The 22,000-nt window shown below is 33.2% G+C and overlaps 1 pseudogene; it reads right to left on the bottom strand.

Annotated features, from left to right (window-relative positions):
- The window catches only part of LOC129248890 (zinc finger BED domain-containing protein 4-like), a 30,601-nt pseudogene extending 12,113 nt beyond the window's left edge, over positions 1-18,488 (bottom strand).
- Between the last annotated feature and the right edge of the window lie 3,512 nt (positions 18,489-22,000).

The raw sequence follows: 22,000 nt of genomic DNA, 5'->3' as shown, positions 1-22,000 counted from the left end.
CCCTATAATATGAAAAAAGAACGAATAAAATTGGCCTCGTATCGGCCCAAAAAAATGCGTACAAACGAACATCATTTCATTTTTATATATATAGATTTTTACTTTATTTTGGTTGGTTGGTTTAAGGGTGACCCCGCATCGGAGTGCCACATAGACCGCAAGTTGGGTCCGTTGTGTTGCCTTAGAGCTCATTATATTGTATGATTTCCCCACCTAACCGATTTCAATGCTGTGAAATTCTCGATCGATGAGCATTTTACATGTTGAGAGCGGAATGTGGATTGTGGGTAAGTCACTAACATTTGATTGCGCAGCTCCAGCTCTTGCGAGCTCATCAGCTTTGCAGTTAACTTCGAATCCACTGTGACCCGGTATCCAGATAACTTGGACAGAATTCTGAACACTTATCTCGTTAAGAGATAAGAGACAGGATCGAACCACATCTGAGTGGGTATAAGAGGAGCTGAGTGCTCGAACGGCCGCTTGACTGTCGGTGAAAAAACGGATATCCTCTAGTGATATTCTATTTTCTAAGAGAGTTTTCGCAGCATACCAGATAGCGCATACTTCCGCTTGGAATACGCTACAGTAGTCGGGTAATCTAAAGGATAGATTGATGTGAGGTACTTCATTACTTTAAATAGTTTCACTAAAAATAATCCATTTACACATTGAGTGCCAAGCAGGTTTTTTAATTAATTTAGTTTTTTTTATTTATTTAGTTTTATTTTATTTAACTGATTTTAGTTTAATATAATCGCTTTTTATTGTATATTTAATTTTATTTTATCTAATTCTTTTTCTTGTTCAATTTAATTGAATTGCATTTTATTTCATATTTTTACTTTATTTTACTATTATTTTATTTTATATTAATGTTTTTATGTATTTTTTCATCCAATTTTTTTCGTACGCGATTTAATATTGTATTTTATTTCATTTATTTTACTTCTATTTTATTTTATATTAATGCTTTTATGTGTTTCTTATTTTTGTTTTAATCTAATTTTTTTCTTGCGCAATTTATTATTGTATTTTATTTAATTTATTTACTTTATTTTACTTTTATTTTATATATTTTTTTGTGTTTCCTTACTTGTTTTTTTTTTTTTTTTATATAATTTTTTTCTTGCTCAATTTTATTAATGTGTATTTTATTTCATTTATTTATGTCATTTTACTTTTATTTTGTTTACTATAATTTTATTGTGCTATATTTTTTAATTTTTTTTTGTACTTAATTTTGTCTGGCTAAATATACTTTAAGTGTATTTCATTTAATTATTTTTTTATTTTACTTTTATTTAGTTTTATATTAATTTATATTTGTTTTTAGTTTTATTTTGTTTTAATTTTTGTTTCCGTCTTCAATTTAAATTAATTTCACTTATTCATTTAATTTTATATAATATTATTTTACTTTTTATGTGATTTATATAATTTTTTTTTGTATTTAATTTTTTCTTGTTTAATTTAATTTAATTGTGTGTTATTTCATTTCTCTTTTTCTTATTTTATATTATTATTTTGTGTCTATTTTTTATTTTTGTGTTGTCTTATTCATTTTCTTGCTCAATATAATTTATTTTTATCTTATTTCAAACATTTTTTTTAGTATTTTATTTGTTTTAAAATTATTATTGAATTTTTTTCTTGTTAAAATTAATTTAATTGCATTTTATTTCATTTATTTAGTTTTTTTGTATCATTTTTCATGCAATATTTTTCTAGTTTAATTTTATTAATTGTGCTTTATTTTATCTTATCTTAATTTGGTTCATTTCACTTTATTTTAAAATTTTTTAATTTATCTTTATCAATTTTTTTTATTTTACTTTCCGTATTTTTTTTCTTATTCAATTTTATTTTAATAAAAAAATTTTGGTATAATATAATATATGTAATTTAATTTTATTTTATTCAATTTTTCTCTTATTCAATTTAATTCAATTAAACTTGTTTTTATTTTATCTTTTTCGGCTTTATTTTAATGTATTTTTTTTTTTAATCACTATTATTAATTTACAATGTATTTATTTATATGATTTTTTTATTTTATTTTATGTTATTTTTTGTTTAGTTTTATTAAATCAAATTTTTGTTACATTACTTTGCTTTATAATGTTTCTATTCCCAAGCTTTTCTAAATCATTTGTCTTCAACCCAATAAATTTCCTTTTAAATTCTCATTACGGAAATCGCAATGAACCACTCAATTTTTCACTTACTTACAATTTTTCACGACTTTAACTCTGTTTGCCACTTATTTATTCGTACAATTCGCCACTCACATTTGCCAATTCACGTTTCCGCGACGTTCATTTCATTGTCTATGCAATTTCTAATCTAAATGTCACGAAAACATATGCAAATACCTCACCAATAAATAACAACACATCGGAAATGTTTATTTTGAAATTAGAAACCAGTTGAGAACCCGCTGACCACTGTGGATTTTAGTTGTTTCGCAGTTGACAAAGTAACACTTTGCCCTATCATAAGACATACATTCATACATACATACATACATACATACATACATATACACATAAACTTGTAAAAGCCCACACATGGAATATGCGGAGTGATTCAAAAAGCGTTCCTCCATTTGAAACATTGTTTTTTACATATTAACTGAAGGATAGATTTGTTTTTATAAGCAATGTTTAGGTACTCCCATTGGAGCAGAGATCTCATGTCCTTCAATTATATCTATGTTAAAAAATTTTCTTATCACTTCAATATTTTTTGAAATTTATCTTTCATTAACTACTTTTCATCATCAGTGGCACCTCGAAAATTACAAAATATTTCCACATTCCGTATAAGCTTTCAACATTTATACAAGCAAATTTGCGGTGCCTCTGTGGGAACTAAAGCAAAGCCTTTTTTGAGTCACTCAACTTATCTGTATATGTGTGTGTTCTGACGGTACATATACGAAACGTAAGGTGATAATTAAAGCTGGTGTCCTCAGGAATGTACTGGCATAGTCACTGTCTGATTGTTGTTGTACGAGTTTTCATGTTGGTGCGAGTGAAATGTGGTATTGCTTTGGGCTACCGCAATTGTCAACATTCAATTCCAGCACGCAAATGAGTTTTAAACTATTTATTGCAATAGCAACACGAGCCTTATTGTTGCCATTTTCCACATTTTCTTGAGACACCTGACTTTTAAATTCAAAGAGATACATGTGTGTGTATGTGTTTCCATGTAGAAGTGTCTGAACTTATAAAGAAGCAGCGGACCTTTCAGTTAAATATCATAGGGGAGGTTTTGGAAAAAATAACAATATTATTTATATCAATTTTGTAATTTTTGAGTGCAAAATTAAAATTTTTCTTTTTATGTGAAATTGGAGCTTTCAATGCATACAATGGGGCCTTAAAGTTAATTTGTCTAAGTATGGTGTATGGTATTTAGGGGGTGCACCTAGCTTTGAAACCGGCCTGCAATTTCTAACCTCATTTTATTGCCACTCTTAAAGATGGAAATAATGAAAGGGAATGGTGTAAGGTGTCTTTGGGAAAATTTAGGGTCCTTCTCCCAGCAAGATTCTATGGATCTACACAGCTAAGAGAAGACCTATTATCACTTAAGCATCAGTGGACCGGATGAGTAGACTCTTTCTCGTACGACTACAACGCACTGTGGCCGTCTCTTGCAGCGGAGCTTTTCCGACTACTTCAGGCCCGGTATTAGAACCTCTGTTTATTCTACCACCACTTGATGTTTTCATCCAAGCAGAGGCCTTGAAGGCCATCTGCAGGTTAAATCACATTGGAATTGTTACGGTCCCTATCCGGCATTGGCCCCTGTCCAGAGAAGACATGGCCTTCAATCCAACGATCTTCTCCATGCCCCTTGACTTCATGCCAACAGGAATCGTACTTGAAAAGAGATACTGTGTGGGGCTGCCAGAGGCTCAATGTGGTCAAACTCTGAAAATGAGTCCAGCGAATACTATTTTCGCATTTCATAAAGACACAAAAATCATTAAAATGGGTTGTAAAACAACAAAACTGTTAAATGTCAAATGAGTCGGAACACCCCCTAATTCAAACCTCCGGGATCGGGCACGGTTCCGGCTCTGGTATCTACGTGGAATCCAGCGAGACAAAACTACACTTTGCTCTTGGAATGTACGCATCTGTCCGACTGTAGTCATTAAGCAGAACGGACTGTTGGCAGCTGGTTGAACTAATGACGGGCCACTTTCTATGGGCGAAGCATATGGAAGAGGTAGACATCCAAGACAGTGCACTTTGCCCAGCACGTGGAGCGGAGGATGAGGAGTACGTCCACCAGACCTTCGCTCGAATCAGACTTGGGGTTATTGGCACTGATGTGTTAAGAAGCGAGCACCTTGGCTCCTTGCCACCACAAGATCTACTCAGGTTTCAGATTTCTTTGGAGGTCGGGTAGATTTAAAGAAAATTAAAAAGGGAATCCGAGTCCAGTACAATGAACTTATTGTTGGCTTGCTAGTTTTTCCCGCCGAGAAAACAAAAGAAAGAAATGAAATGGATTTAAAACACTCAGCAAATAAATTTGCTTCACTTGACTATTATCTAAAAAGATGCCGGTGGTTACACTGGCACTACTCCTTCTAGATTTTATGTAATTCTAGAAGGTTTCGGGCTTTTTTTAGTGTTCAACTCCATGTTACGAATATAGTTCTTATAGAGAGACTTATGTGTTAAATAAAATCCATGAATGCAGTTGGCTAACTCTGATCTATCCTGTGATCCAAAGAGTCACTAGCCGCGGTAGTATGTAAAAAATTTGTAATTTAGCATTTTAAAAATAATCATCAATAATCAATACAAAAATTTAGCTTTTTCTATAAAAATTTAGCCATCCCTTAAAAAAAATGTTAAATGTGAAAAATTTTTTACATTCACCAGCTGCTTTTTCAAAAAGCAATAGGTAGTCTAATTCTCAATTTTAAGTGCATACATACACACATTCCTTCTTACGCGCAAATAAACATTAGCAACCTATCGCAATCCGACACAATCATTTCACACACTAGCAATCACAATCCGACATACAAACGCACCCCAGCTTCCTCTCGGCTTAGCACTTTGGTTTCTATATATACAAGTGTGCGCCTAAAAGTGGGCTAAAGTCACGCAAGCGAAAATGTGCGAAGATAAACATTTACTAGACTCACTCGGGGCCATTTTCAACCTTTTCTCGCATTGGCACCACACATTTGCGGTTATGAGCATTTCTTGCCGGATTCATGTTGGCCTTTTTTTAACTTCTGATGCTGTATGTATGCTCGGCTTCGGTCGCAGAAAGTACTTATGAGTAAGTGTGCGTGGGAGGAGGAAAACTCTCTGTTTTGTATAATTGCCGTTCATGAACATTGTGTTACAATTTTAAACACATTATAATTACCTGTATATACTTACAAACGCTTAAGCTGCTTATCTGGCACTCACACATGAATTAGAAGTGAAATCTAAATGATGCTAAAATGATGCAAAATAAAGTGTTTTACTTTTCTAATGGGTGGCAACAGTTGGTGTTAATCTCTTTATTTGTTAGAAGTGAAATTTTTGGGTAACATTTTTAGAAATTTATCGGAATGCTGAAACCTTATTGTAGGTATGTTTTGCCTACTATACCTTCCGCTGGGTGAAATATACATATTTAGCTATAGAAGTCGTTAATTTTTGCTACCCAGAGATAACCAGATGGCTAACAGAGGTGGTCAAGTCGCTATTAGATCTCTACAATCCAAAAGTACCTCAACGAAAAGGGCTTTTGAACGCATGAACGCTCTTACTGGGATAGTTACGAACGCATTTGATATGCTTGGACATTATTGATGTCAATAACGGAATCCCAGTGTATTTTAAATCACAAATAGATTCGTTATTTGACATACATATGAAATGGGGTCAAAAAAATCTTCTTTTATAGCAAAAAAGCAACTTTGAAAATCACAATGCATTTACAACCCTTTTGTGATAAAAATCCGCTGCGTTTTTATGTTTGACGTTCAACCCATCAAATGTCTGAAATATTAATAGTTGTCTTATTTTAAATAATTTTAAAGTAATATGAAGGGTCATTCACTCACGTACACGTATACATATAAATAATAAAACTAAGTTTTTGAAATCTTCAAACACAGATTTGGTCCCGCGCAAAATGCAGTCAGAAGACTTTTTGTATCGAGCAAACAACCAGTAATGCTTCTCACTGCACTTGTCAGTGCAATATTGCTGAAAGGGTTTGTTCCACCTTAGTGGAAAGTTGCTGAAATATTTTTTTTGTTCAAGTTAATTTAATTGTATTTAATTTCATTTATTTGTTTTATTTTCCTTCTGTTTGTTATTTCATATTATTTAAGTTTTTTTTTATATTTTTTATGTAAGTTTTTTCTTGTTTAATTTAATTTCATTGCATTTTTGTTGTGTTTTATTTAAACCATTTGTTTTTTTTTTTTGTATTTTTTCTTGTTCAGTTTAATTAAATTGTATTTTTGTTTTTTTTCATTCATTTATTTTATTTTACATTTATTTTATTTTATGCTATTTTGGCTACTTTTGTTTAATTCTCTTTTTTCTAATTTTTTATATATTTTTTTCTGGTTTAATTTTATTTAACTGTTCTTTATTTGATCGTATCCTTGTTGCTTTATTTTTTTATCCTTATTTTTTATTAATTTAGTAATTATTGTTATCAGTTTATCAATAAATTTTTTGTTTTATTTTATACAATTTTTTCTTATTTATTTCATTATATTTTGATTAATTTGTTTTGGCATAATTTAATTTAATTTAATTTAATCGTTCATCGTTAATCATTTATTTTTTTTACTTTTTTATATAATTTTTTCTTGTTTTAAATTCTACTTTATTTTAATTTATCTTATTTTGCTTTATTTTATGTAATTCTTTTCTTACTTAATTTTATTCTACTTTAATAAACTTTTTTTTGGTACAATTTAATTGTATTTTACTCTTATTTTATTTCATATTTTTTTATGTTTTTGTTTTACTTATTTTTTTATCTAATTTTTTTCTGGCTTAATTTTATTTAATTGCATTTTATTTTGCCTTACGTTATTTTGCTTTATTTTATTCAGTTTATTCATATAAATTTAGTCTACGAAATCTCAAGTTTCTTACAGGCTATAAGCAAAAAGCACTAAAAAGTTAATTACAAAAGCTTACTTTTTATTAATTTATTAATTATTTTGATAATTTATTAACTATTTTTTATTTATCTTTATCAACTTTTTTATTTTATAATATATAATTTTTGTTATAATTTTATGTTATTTTAATTAATTTTTGTAGGTAAAATTTAATTCAATTTTATTCGAATTTATTTTACTTTGATTGCATATTTTTTAATTTTTTTCTTGTTTAATTTACATATTTTAAAGGCAGTTCATTTTATTTTATTTTATCTTTTTTACTTTATTTGAACTTAATCTTATTTTTTTATTTTTTATTAATTTAATTACAATTTAATTTATTAATTTATCTTTATCATTTTTTTTTATTTTATTTTATGTCACATTTTTCCTGTTTAATTTTATTAATTTTGTTTTTTTTTTAATACTTTGCTTTATAAAGTTTCTATTCCCAAACGTTTCGAAATTATTTGTCTTCACCTCCATCAATTTCCATGTAAATGCTTATTAAGGAAATCGCAATGAACCGCTCATGAATTTTGCAGCGATTCGGCCGACATGACCCAGTCAACGTAGCCGCTGGATCAGCGCACCACAGCCCATTGTTCCACCACCCACGGTACTCACCATCGCCAATGTACACAGGTCCCAACTCGTCCACAGAACCTTCCTCTCAAGCAATCCAAGAATTTTGAACGTAAAGAACTTTGCGCAGCAGCGATTTCTACATCTCGCAACCTTTTGACAGAGCATGGCACAGTGGTCTACTTAATAAAGTAAAAAAATTTGACCCAATAAATTTCCATAATTTCATAAACTCGTATCTGACTAATCTCCACAAAATAAATGCTAATGTGACTCAATTCGCTAATTCTCTAATTACCTTAAGCGGAATATTTGCCGATGATAGAGCTGCCCCAGCTGTAGATAAAGTCGTAAACAAAGCACCTCTAAAATTGCAAAAATGTCTCGACGACATTAAAATTGTCTTTCTTCTCCTTGAATTGAGGCGACGCCAGTAGTGGAAAAATCGAAAATCTTGCTCCAAATAGACAAACAAGGGGAAAAGGAAGAAAGAGCTTTGGATTAGAGGATGACGACCAATGGTGGCTAATTACATTTGTGTTAACCGCTTCCAGCTACTGATGAAATTCACCAAATGTGTGATATATAAAGAATAAGAAAAAAATGAGAGCCCAGATTTCTGAATCTTAGCCCGACGAGAGCAAGAGAGCTAAGAAGAAGGTACTGAAATGATTCCACTTCATTCTCCAGAAAGGACTTAAAGCAATCCCAAGTCGTCTCACCGCATGGATACTCAACGAACAATGCCCGGAAAGTACATCCACAAAATTTGAGAGCTGCGGCTTTGTTAGCCTGGCAAATTGCCTCGAGCGCCCCCGATTTATGCAGAAAATCTCGCGACTTTCCACATTTGTGCACTTATCCACAGGCTGTCAAGCGAACCCCAATCCGCTCACATCGTGGTGAAACCGTCTCCAGGGTATGTTTTCTCGCCAGCTCATCAGTCCAGTAGTTTACCGCTATGCCACTGTGACAGGGAACCCAAATGAGCCTAATATCGAAGTATTCAGATGCAGTCGAGAGATAAATCAGGCATAAACCAACTAATTTCGATCGAAAAAACAACGAGCCTAGTACTCTAATTGCCGCCTGGCTATCGGAGAAGATATTTAACTCCATTACAGTAATTGTAGACGTAAGTAACCAATCCACTGCTTCTTTAACAAGAAAAAAACGAAGTAAAAAAAGTTTGCTTCTTTTGTCCGACATTGGATCCCTTCAAAAAAAAACCTGTTGCGAGGGCTGAAATGAGAAATTTTTGCCTGGGAAGAATGAAATTAGGGTAACTGAAAAATAATTTCATATTTAATTTCAAACCTCTCCCATTTCATTCCACTAAATTTTTGACCGCTAGTGGTAGACTCGATTAGACGCTTAACTTCAGGTGAAGTTCGAGAAGAAACGAAAGTAATGAGAGTAATTGTACAGCCAATTTAAACTAAACAAATGTTTAGTAAATTCTTAATTATTAATAAAAATAAGTTCAAAAAAATTTAGTTAAATTTATTATAAAATAATAATTAATTAGTATTTCCTCCTTAATAGTAAAAAGACCCCTAATCAAATTTACTATTTTTCATTAAAAAAATTCAATGAAAACAACCTATTTCATTTCAAATATTTTCATTGAATTTAACTGTTTATATAAAATCAACACAATAAATATAAATTATTAATTAATTAACTTAGTATTAATTAAAATTAATTAAAAATTTAGTAAATCTATTTATTTAGAAATCAAAAATAACAATTATTTGTATAAAATAATTATAATTAAATTTTAAATTTAATAAAATATTTTAGTATTTCCTCCTTAAAAGTAAAAAGACCTCTAATCAAATTTACTATTTTTCATTAAAAAAAATTCAATGAAAACAACCTATTTCATTTCAAATAAGTTCATTGAATTTAATAAATTAATACAATTTAAATAATATAAATAAATTTATAGAAATAATAAGTTCAAAATAACTATATTTAGTTTAAATTATTTATCATAAAAAATTTTGTTAAAATAACAAAATAAAATAAAATTAATAATTAAGAATTTACTAAATAAATAGATTTAACTAATTTTTTTTTTTCATATTTATTAAATTTTAATATTTATTGATAAATAATCCTCTTATTTTTTAATTTAAAAAATTTTTTTTTCTTAAATAATATATTTTATAATAATAAGACATATACTAAGTTAGATCAATAAATATCTATATGTATATAAATATTTAATTAATTAATAGATGCCTATTAATTTTGTTAAAAAACTCCTTTAAATTAGAAAAGGCAGAATTGTATATTACATTTATAGGCACATACTTTACTAATGAGAGTAATTGCATATGCCATGCCGAGCGGTAGCCATCATTCCATTCTAACCTTAAACCTTCTAATCTTAGACCAATGGATTTATCATTTTTCACTCAGGTTAGTGCTTTCTCGGTCGAACGAGAGGGCTGTCAGAACAACTGTGGTAGAAGCATATTTCATCTCGCATCAGTTAGGCCGTTAGAAATTAACAGCATTACTAAAACGTAAGCCGAATATAAAAAAGAACTTCGTAAGCTGAATTCTGAAACATTTTCTCTACTTTAATTATTCTTATTCCAAAAGTATTCAACGAGAAACTCACTTCAAAACAAATCACTGCAAAATAGTTTGAATGAAGCAGTGCAAAATAATCGCAATTTTATTGAATAAATTTATTTTACATTTCACATTTTTTCCAAAACTTTACTCGTGTTCATTGCATTTTTTTTTTTTGTTTTGCAAGCAATTGAAAACAATTTCGTTTGAAGTTTTTAATTAACGTTCTTTGTAATTGTATCTTTCACTGCCAGGGACTTATAGCCATCAACTACAAGCGCACAAACACACAAACAGGCAAGCGTGCATAGCAAAAGGCAAAATAGAGGAAGTAAATGCCAGTAATAGAAAAATCGAGGCACATAATTTATTTGATACATTTTTTTTGCTATAGATCCCTTTCTGAAACATTACACTTTTCTGTTAATTGCTAAAATAAAATGGTTAAAAAATTACCATAATTAAAAAAATTCAAATAAATATACTTGTATATATGTATATATATACAGTGACGGACATAAGTATAGGAACAATAATAACAGTGAAATAAAAATCAAGTTTTTCCAGTATTCCACATAAGTTACGCATACTCATACATTTTAGTTAAAAATTCAAGTTTTAATTTTTGAAAATTCACAGTGCAATATTTGCTGAACAAAACTATAGGCACAGTTTTTTTATGGGCTTAAAATTGGAAGATACACTTAAAAGTTAGTACTTCGTTGGGAGGCCTTTTTGCTTTAATACGGCCTTCAATCTATTCGGCATTGGGAGCTCTAATTTTTTCGTAAACTCTTCGCCAATATTAAGGGGGGATTCCCATTTCAAACGCCAAAAAATACGGTTTTTCTACGAATTTTTATTGGGAAAACTATCAGTTTAATCTTTTGGAAAATTTACAGCCATATTTATTATGCATTATATAAAATCAACTTCAATTTTTGGTCGATTTTCTGGAAAATTGTGGCTTTGACAACGATCGAGGTGAAATTTCTATGAAAATTCCTGGTCGCTGGCCGCCACGATAACTCAGCTGCAGGTTGTCTGAAAGGAAAAATTCAAATGGCATTTTACTCCTTATGAATATAGTTTCAGTATGAGCTATTGAAAAAAATGTTTTTCGGAAATCAATATAACTACGATGGTTGAAAGACAAAGTTTGTTTTTTTGCACATTTTTTCCTCGGATTTTAATTTATAAAAAACAAATTATTCATGTATCTTATTTTCCGTAGTTTATGATAGAGACAGATATTATTTCGAGATTCGTGTCAAATTTGACAGCAATCGACGGAATAGTTCTCGAGATATCATGGCGGCCGTATAGAAAAATGCTGTTTTGAGAAAAACGCATTCAAATATTTATGTGAAAAAAGGTATATATTTAAGACTCACAGCATTTTCGTGTTAATCAGCTATTCCCTCTTCCTCTTCCAAAAATTGATTTTGTACCATTTGCTGACCCGTAAAATTTGAGCTTCTTTCGTTGCATTAATGCTCGGCTATTGCTCGCGCGCTTTCTCAGTATTATGGAGCGCGCCGAGTTCATTGACCACGCATAACTTCGTCAATTTAACGAATTTTGTCATGAAATTTTGCACAGAGTTCTTTGAAAGTATAATAAACAAGAATCGGTAAAAAAATCAATTTTTTTAAGCCGGGGAATGGGAATCCCCCTTAAGCCATTCTTCTTTTAATGCTGCTTTCAATTCAGGCTTCGTGGAAATCACACATTTTCTGACTTGTCATTCTAATTTCTTCCACAAGTGCTCAATAGGATTGAGGTCCGTAGATTGTGGGGGGTGCGGCAGAACATGTGCCGTGCGATAAGCAAGCCTTATTTTTTCATTATGAGCGGTGTGCTTAGGGTCATTGTTATGCTGAAATGTGAAGGAGCTTGGTGGCTGCACTTTTTTGAGATTTTCTTTCGATATGTTTGAGTGAATTGATTTGTCCATTAGACCTTCAATAAATACAAACTCCCCCCATATTTGCAGCAGACATGCAACCACAAACCATAAATCCTACACCACAGTACTTCACATTTGGTGCTAGTTTTTTTACAGCGTAAGCAGTGTTACGTTTTCGGCACACAGTTATGCGCTGTCTGAACGAAAAATATTAAATTTGCTTTCATCTGAAAAGAATGCGTTGTCCCATTAGATAAGAGGCTGGTTTTCAAATTATTTTGCATATGCTACCCTCTTCTTTTGGTTGGTTGCAGATATAAAGGGCTTGCGCCTACCCACACACGCTTTGTATCCAGCCTGATGCAGTCTAACTGATGCGTCTAACTGTTTTGGCCTTCTTTGCCAAAATCTTGTTTTAGCTCCGCCGTGATCTGGGTTGATGTAAGTTTCGAATCATTTTTCACTTTTCGCACAATTTGTGATCGCTCTCACTCTGTTGGCCACTTTGCTGCGAACTTGTGAAATTCGTTTGCCCTTTGAAGCGGTTAACAATAGTGCGCCTGGTGAAACGGCTTCGATCCATCATTTCTGCGATCTCCGCAAGCGACTTTCCTTTTTTATGTAAATCCATTATTATTTTACGCTGTGATTCTGTGGTTACCTTTCCTTTTGTACTTATTGTGACCAAAAATCTAACACAACGCACTAATTTTCATGGATCTTGCACACAAAACTAGCAAAATTTAAGTAACAGTATATTAGAATATATGTTTTGTAAAAAGAGTTGCCAGCTATACACAAAGTGTTAGAAATGGGAAAAGAATGAAAAATTGTGCCTATATTTTTGTTCCCCTGAAAATTGACATTTTTTACATTTTAGATTCTACTCGTATTCCCTTTCTCGTAACAAACAAAGGGTGATTTTTTAAGAGCTATAGGAAAGTTTTTCAAAAAACCACACATAAAATACAGAAAACTGCATGAAATTTTTATTTAAATCGATAGTACAGTCCATATAATTTAATGTTTGAAGATTATTTCATGCAAATGTTGACCGCGACTGGGCTTCAAATGGTCCATCCGCTTAGTCCATTCAACAAAAATTCTGCGTTGCGGTAGGTCGTTCGGCTTCAATTCTTGAACCAGTTGTATTTTGAAAGGCTTCACACCTAAATCCTTTCGCAAAATTTTCGACGTTGTTGGGTAACAGAGGCCCAATTGCTACGAACGGCAGCAAATCGATAATTAATGCTCATCATTAACACTGGCCGATACAGCTGCGATATTTTCTTCAGTTCGCACTCTACGTAAGCGTGTAAATAATGTAAATTTGGTTCTAAATTTAGTCACAATAGCTCGAATAGCCGCTTAAGTGGGTCGATTAAACTGACCATAAAATGGAAGAAGCGCGCGATAAACTTTCTTAACAGAACACGCATTTTATAATAAAATTCAATGATTTACAAGCGTTGTTCGTTTGTAAGACGATTCATGGTTAAATTATAGACCAAACTGAAGATGTTTGACAGTGAAACAAAACAAGAAACATGCGTCAGCTGTTTAAACCAACTCTTTAAAAAGATAATAGCTAAAAAATCACCCGTTATAATAAATATAAAAATTGAATTAAAGGATGTTGTAATTCCTTAAATGAAAGAGGAAAGCTTATTGTGTCAATACTTTTGTTAGGCACTGTATATATATAAATGAGTACACACATATGTACCTTGTCAATTTTTTTTTCTTCTTATCGTAATGCGTTGCGCATTTTGTGGTGGCTTTGAGAGCTGCGCAAGCTTCACTACCAAATAGTAAATTCTGTGCAGTTAAAGGCGAGTAATTAATTATGATATCAAAGCGATGCAAATTATTGCTACTCGTACATATCGCTTTTGCGGTTTCGCAGAAAAAGAGTAAATCAATACTCAAGAGGTCATAGTAAAAATGTATTATCGTTTCAACAGCTACACACAAAATTATACGAATTTTAGTGTTTCCCGCTAAAAAAGTATAAATGTTATAGATTAACTAGAGACTATTTAATCTGTGGTTAATTAAATATATCTGACTTTTAAAGAACGCTTGCACTTTTCCGTGATTAATACCACTGTGCATCAAATAGAAAGTGAAGGCGTCAAGGGTAGTGAGTAGCTTCTCAAAACGATAGCGTCGGGTGAGTCTATCAAAACTTCCAAAAGGTTCGACCGATGGCAGTCAACATTTTTTTGGTGGTCAAGCTAATTTTCCATATTTGTGTGCAAGGTAGCTTCTAAAAATGTTTGCAATGCAATGTTTAAAGTATAGTATCAATCGGAGCTAAATATTAGTTTGAAGAAAAATAAATCCATTATTTTTATTTTTAGTTTTGCGCAAATGGTTTAAGGTCCTCGCCTCATTTGAAATGGTGCATTTTGGGTGTTTCTTTAAAAGCCTATAAAACGGATAACAAAGGAGAATTTTTATTTTTATTTTGAGTATTTTATTTTTTGATCCATTGTTAAAAAATACAAAATTTTCTGTTTGGCCATACAGGTTTGATCACAAAGTTGTCAGCCTTCAACACATGGTTCAAGAATGCCTGAACAGAATCGACGAAACCAAAATTGCAAGTAATTAGCTGTTCCAGTATCGGCATCATAAACACCACTCACAATTTCAGCGGCCTGGCTTGCATTTTCGCTTTTCGTCTTTAAGAAAAAACAGTAAAAATAAGAAAAGAAAAACTGTAATATTTATCGAATTTTTTTTTTTGTTGACTTCCATTGTGTACACCTGCACAGTGGCGGCCTTTCTGACAGGCAGCATGGTTTTAGAAGTGGCAGATCTACCTTAGGAGCCATCCTAGATGTACTAGCAAGCGTAGAACATGCCCAGGCAGGTAATCGATACTCCAAATGCTTAGTATTACTAGCCACTCTGGATATTAGAAATGCTTTCAGCAGTTTAAGTTGGGACGACGTAATTGAAGCCCTAATAGTAAAATTCAGGATCAGGAATAATCAACTGAAGATTATTCGTAGCTATCTAAGTAGCCGCGTGCTCTTATGCGAAACGCGAGAAGCATGCAAGACTAAAGAAATAACAGCAGGTGCGGCCCAAGGATCAATACTCGAATAGAGATACCTGAGGATGTGCATTTAGTGGGTAGATGGCATCGCAGCTGTAATAATCGCTCGAAACACTGATGAAGCCAAAAGGAAGGTAAATCAGGTGTCCATGTCCGAGTTCAGACATGGCTAGAGGGACATGTATTAAAGCTGGCCACAGATAAAACAGAGTTAGTCCTTCTAACCAACAGACGTATCCCATTAGAAGTAGATATACAAGTACTCGATGCCAGTTTATCGACAAAAAAGAGTGGTCAAATACCTCGGAGTATAATTAGACACAAGGCTAACTTACTGGGCGCACATAAATTATGCTGCCACAAGAGCTGGCAAAGTAAGTGGTATGTTAAGTAAGCTCATGGCAAACCTTGGAGGTCCAACACAGAGCAAGCGAAAACTTTTAATGGACACGACGAACTAGATTCTCTTATACAGATGCGAAATATCGGCAGTTCGCTAAGACTGCAATGCCGACGGAAAACTCTGCAATCTGTGCGCCTGCGCCCTCAGAGTGGCTTCTTCATACAGAACAGTATCTGAAGCAGCGGTGTTAGTTATCAGCGGAACAATGCCTATAGATATTCTAACACAAGAGCGCAAACGGAGATGGGAGGCGAAAATCACAGCAATCCCAGTACCACGTTCTCCGATATTAGAATGGAAACGCTCACACTTTGGCAGGCAAGATGGAACATAGAGAGAACAGCTCTGCAACGAGCTATTGGTGTATTTACACCTGAAGAAATAATCGAGAAAATGATGATAGACGAAGAAAAATGGAATTCCGTCGCAAATTTCGTGGAGGATATTATCAAAAAAAAAGAAGCGTGAAATGGAAACGTATGTTGAAGAGCATTGAGCATAGGTTTCGAAAAACAGGCGACCCTGGACTAGGGATGCAAACATCGTTATATAAAACAACGATGCTTCGATGTATCGATGTTTCTGTAAAAAACATCGATGTGATAAACATCGGGTACTAAAACATCGATGTATTGAAACATCGATGTTTTTTATACTCCTTAAAAGAAACCTACGGAATCTTTTCTTATTTTTTTGTAGATTCGTCTTACCCACCTAATTAAATGCGGTTTTTTACATACTCTAAGTACAAGTTATTTATTCAGAACTGAGTTTAAAAACAATAATTTTGATAGTCGTTTTCCTATCAAACGGTTTCGTTGCTGCGTGATGATCGCTCCTGCCTTAGAAAAAAGTCGCTCACTGGGAACTGAAGTGGCCAAAATGGGTAAATATTTTGAAGCTTGTTTATATAGACAAGGAAATACACTTTTCATGTCGTCCCACATTGCAATTGGATTTTGGTTAATGGATGCAACAGCTGATCCTAGATACATTTGCACTTCAACCTCCGTTCTAGCAATTGCAGAGACATTGGAATGTTTGGATTTTATATTTTGGTGCGCCAAATTTTTATGGTGTTTCCAAATATCAAAAGACTTTTCTTCTTTTTCGCAATCATCTGAAGAATTTAACGTAATCGAGTTATTCTTTCCATCTCTTATGAAGTTGTTCAAATAAAAAACTGTTTTGCTTTTTGCCAAAGCATCCTTAAAGTGTAGCAATTTGAATCTCGAGTCTAATGCAGTCGCCAGCGAAAAAATCGAGTTGAATTCAAGTTTGTCGAATCTTTTGTTCACAATCTTTTGTAATTCATTTTTTAGCTCAAAAGCAACAGCGTCTCTCGGTATAACTTTAGTCAGAGCTTCATTTAAACAACTTACCAGGGGTATTATCTTGCTAACAGTAACATAAGAGTCCGCAGAAATCTCCCTGGTAACAGTTTCAAAAGACTTTAGTGACTCAATTACCTCTTTGATATTATTCGGCTCAGAGCCATTAACCATGGAAGGTGCTTCCGGGCGAGTGAGAAGTACTTCGCTCAAAAAAGAGGATAACTGAACAAACCTCTCCAACATGTAAAAACAAGAGTTCCATCTTGTTTTGACGTCCAAAATCATCTTTTTTGTTGTACCTTCAGACGTTCCAGCTTCCATCTGTCTCTTTCGCAAATCATCACTAGCATTAACGCTCCTCTTGATAAACTTAACAATGTCGCGCACCTTACTAATCCATGATGACACTCCCGTAGACTTGTCAATGGCTTGAGTGACAAACAAATTTATAGTATGTGCGAAACAAGGTATTATTTTATTGTCGCCGAATAAATTCCGATTCATTTTCATCATTGTACTGTCGTTATCTGTTATGCAAGCAGAAACTTTATCTGTGACCACGTTCCACTCTATAAAAAGCCGCGACAACTTTTCTCCTAAATAGCAGCTGTGTGACTTTCGTGAAGCTCAATAAGGCCTAAAGTTCCACTTAACAGATGCAAATTGTCTAAAAAATGAATTGTTACTCCCATGAACGACTCGTTTTTCATTTGCTCCGTCCATATATCTTAAGTTAGACAATATGTGTCACTTTTACGAATATATTCTTTAAAAGCACATGATAACGCTTCATATTTTTCATCCACGCGCAATTTAACTGTCTCCCTGCTGGGAACTTTATAGAGTGGAACCAGTTCTTTCATAAGTTGTAAAAATCCCTTTCCATCCACCGCGTAAAATGGCTTATTGTCCATTATAATGAAATTGACAATTGCTTCAGTGATTTTTTTAGACCTAGTGCCGTCTTTAGTAGAAATGCTTTTAACTTGTTCGAAAAAGTCCTTAACATTTGGTTGGGAAAGGGATTTATTTGCCGTTTGATATTTTGTTTTATTTCCAGACATTGACGTGGTACTTGACGAAGACGGATATTCAGGTATACTACGTTCTGATTCATTTATAATCTCATATACCTCACTAGAACCTGAAGATAAAGCAGTTGTTTTAGCAGTTGATGATGAATCCTTTGGCGTTGTAATTATTTCATAAATTTTTCGTTGTTTTGGTAGCGAATGTGGAATAACTTCTGCACAGCATTCGTCATTATCGTCGGATTGAGTTCGTGTTAAGGTCTGTTTATGCACGTTCTCGACATGGCATAGAAGGTTTGATGTATTACCCGATGTCCTTAAATTCTTATTGCAGAGTTTACAAGTGGCGGAACTGTCTGGATTTTTTTTAAAGAAGGTCCAGACTTTACTTTTGAATTTAAAAGATTTCATTTCGGGAGGTGCAGCTATATTACAAGCTCTTAACAAAAGTCATCATAATGTTATAGAAGGTATAAAATTGATTAAACCCTTATTAATTAATAAACTTCGACTCCCTAACCGTTCATATGTAATATTAACTAAACAAAAAAGTCCAGATTGACTTCTTTCTAATAGCAGTCGCTCCTCGTCAGGTAATGTCAAATATTTCTGGTGGCATAAAATTGTAGGTCTCGCCAAGACGCGCACTTCAAATGGAAGAAGGAGGCTTTCAACCGCCAATTATATTAGGTGTGCAACAAAGTTCTCGCTGCTTTTGTGATGAAAATAAAACTTTGTTCTGAAAAAATGGTTACAAGTGAATCATTGAAAGTATTGCCCATTGCTGGCTACCACTTTTTCCCATCTTTCTGGTAGATCTCGTATACCGTCGCGGTAAAAGTGTTCATCTTTTGAGGCTATCCACGGATCAAGCCAGTCTTTGATGTCTTTATATGAATGGAACTGCTCGTCAGCTAGACTATGTGCCATCAATCGGAACAGGTGATAGTCGGACGGAGAATATGGCGGGTGGAGTAGGATTTCCCATTTCAGTGTTTCCAGGTACGTTTTAACGGGTTTAGCAAGGTGAGGCCGAGCGTTCTCATGCTGTAGAATCACTTTTTCATGCCTCTGCGCGTATTGCGGCCGTTTCTTGCGCAGTGCTCGACTCCATCGCATCAATTGAAGTCGATACCAATCCCCAGTGATGGGTTCGCGTGGTTTTAACAGTTCATAATAAATAAAACCAACTTGGTCCCACCAAATGCATAGCACAATTTTCGCAGCGCGAATATTCGGCGATGACGTAGAAGCATGACCGGGCAATCCCCATGACTTTTTTTCTTTGGATTGCTGTAATGAATCCATTTTTCATCATCCGTCACGATGCGATGAAGAAAACCCTTTCTTTTTGCTGCCGGAGCAGTAGTTCACAGGCGAAAAAACGACGCTCAACATCCCTTGGTTTTAACTCATAAGGAACCCAAGTCCCCTGTTTCCGAATCATTCCCAAAGCATGTGATCGCTTGTAAATTGATTGGTGGGTAACTCCTAATACTGAAGCGAGCTCTTCTTGCATTTTACACAGATCCTCATTGAGCAATGCCTCCAATTCAACGTCTTCGAAGGTTTTTGACTTCCTTCACGCGGACGGAACAATATTAAAATCACAGTCTTTGAAGCGACGGAACCAATCTCGGCACGTTATTTCACTTAAAGTACGTAGCATCTCCATAAACTTTTTGTAGCTCTCAATGCGTTTCAGCCGCCGTTTTTTTCGAATGAAAGAGGAAAATCAACACTTCCCGCAAATGACTCTTTTTCGGCATAAAATCAGGTATTTTCACAAAACCAAAAGTAAATGATACCAAAACAAAATCACTAATGTGTCGAAGCAGTTTGTTTACCATATGTCTAAGCTCGGTTTATGACGTTTAGGTTATGTTAGAATCGACTAGCACACACTGCTGGCGGCATCTATTTACAAACATCGGGAACTTAGTTATAATTATTTTCTTAATTCTCGCCACAGAAATTGCTTTACACATGTGCACAATGTTTTGATTTTTTACATTAATAATTTTATTAGTTAATTATATTTGTATGTTAAAAGCCTTATATCATTATTTTTACTTTTGATTCTCATTCTCAACTAATAGCTCGCCCATTCATCTTCCCACACGACGGCGTCTGTATTTCATTTCCAATATTTGACAGCAATCCATCAACAAAATCGCTGCGTACACATCAGCTGAGCGCACGTGTATCTACTTAAGTAAAGTATTTAAATAAGTGTTTATTTGTAAGTTAGCAACAGCCTTCATATTGCGTCCATTACAGACCTTGACATTCAGCAAACACACGCCACGCACCACCTGGCGTATGAGTAATATTCGGATACCTCATTCGGCTTCTTGACTTTTGACGTCGAGACCGTGCGATATTATCAGCTGTTTATTCTAAATACATATTAGTGATATTTGATATAGTATTAAGTATGCCATGTGAAGCATATTTGCTCATTCATGTGTGACTTCATTGCTCATTGCATAAACACTCTAAGTGCTCAAATATGTATGTTTGCATGTGTGCCTATATATAGTAAGTGTCATTACACGTGCAAGATTTAAGAATTGATACAGTTGTATGATTCGCAAGGATCAAATGGATTTTGTAGAAAATTTTATATTTTTGATATATTTTTTTCTGCTCATTTTCAGCCAACGCTAAAATGTTTAAATAAATGTGCGTAATCTAATCCGCGATGTGTCACTTTGTAATCGAATAGCTTGTGTACGGCTTTACTGTTCAATATCATATTCACACAATAAATTTGTTTTGTCTAGACGTTGGTTCATAGGCAGGTTAGAATCTGATAGGTCGCATAGTTGTTAAATGGTTAAAAAAATCAGTGCTTACGCAGAAATATGTCGTTGGTGTCTGATGCCTTACGTCGGGATTATGCTTTTAATTTTATTCTTTCAGCTTTCTGTACGTTAATGTGCACGTATTGTACATATAAATTATTTAAAAAAAAAACAAATCGAAATTCTTAAAAACCTGGACTATAACGCGATCTATCAAATCTTGGCATAGCTAAGAACTTAAGTCGAATACTTAACCAAGTATGTCTCCACTAATTAAGTATATTCCTGCAATCACAAAAAAAGTATCTCAGACGTAAAGAATTCCATTAACACTAAATTACCTATATTACCTCTACGTTAACCTGGTTCACAATCAGACTTCCATCTGCTTCCTAGTAAGCTTTGCACTATTAAACAAAAATGTGAAATTGAACTTAAATTTCAAGCAAAGAAAGTATGTCTGAAAGGCCCAATTTTTTAAGGGGGTAGTATGGTATTTTTGTTTTTTTCATTTTTTTTTTTTTTTTTTTTTTAAATTATTCTATAACATCTTAAGATTATTGTGTGAAAGTTTGAAGTGCATTAGAGTAAAATTGACAAAGACACAAAGGATTAAGTATCTACCTCTCCAACCGGATTTCACGCTGCCGAAAATCTTTAAACGCGTTTTTCTCACACTTGCCTTTTTTACGGTCGGTGTCCACTGTAGATTCATATCTACTGCACCGATTCTTTTCAAATTTGGTTTTTTTGTTTCTTTACTTTATTCACGAGGTAATGACGTCGAGTTTTTTTTTTTTTAATTTTGTCATATTTTAAAACAACAAAGTTTTCAAGTTTTTTTTATGAAAAATCGGTGTTTTGACTTCAAAGCGCTTTAAAAAATTAAAAAAAAAAAAAAAAAAAATTCGACGTTGTTGCCTGCCAATTTGGTTTTTTGATTTTAGTTGATCCAGTAATGAGTTCTGAGGGACACCGCAATAAAACTTTTTTATGAGACGTCCGCGAAGATTCGCTGCCACCAACTCATTTCTTCATAAAAATCAATGAAAATTTCACACAATATTCTTTAAATATGACTTTATAATGAAGTAATTTTAAAATTTTGCTTGTTTT

The sequence above is a fragment of the Anastrepha obliqua genome, chromosome 5, assembly GCF_027943255.1.
Source record: "Anastrepha obliqua isolate idAnaObli1 chromosome 5, idAnaObli1_1.0, whole genome shotgun sequence".
NCBI lineage: Eukaryota > Metazoa > Arthropoda > Insecta > Diptera > Tephritidae > Anastrepha > Anastrepha obliqua.
Note: the sequence above shows the minus strand (reverse complement) of the source record. Positions and strands in the feature narration are given on the sequence as shown.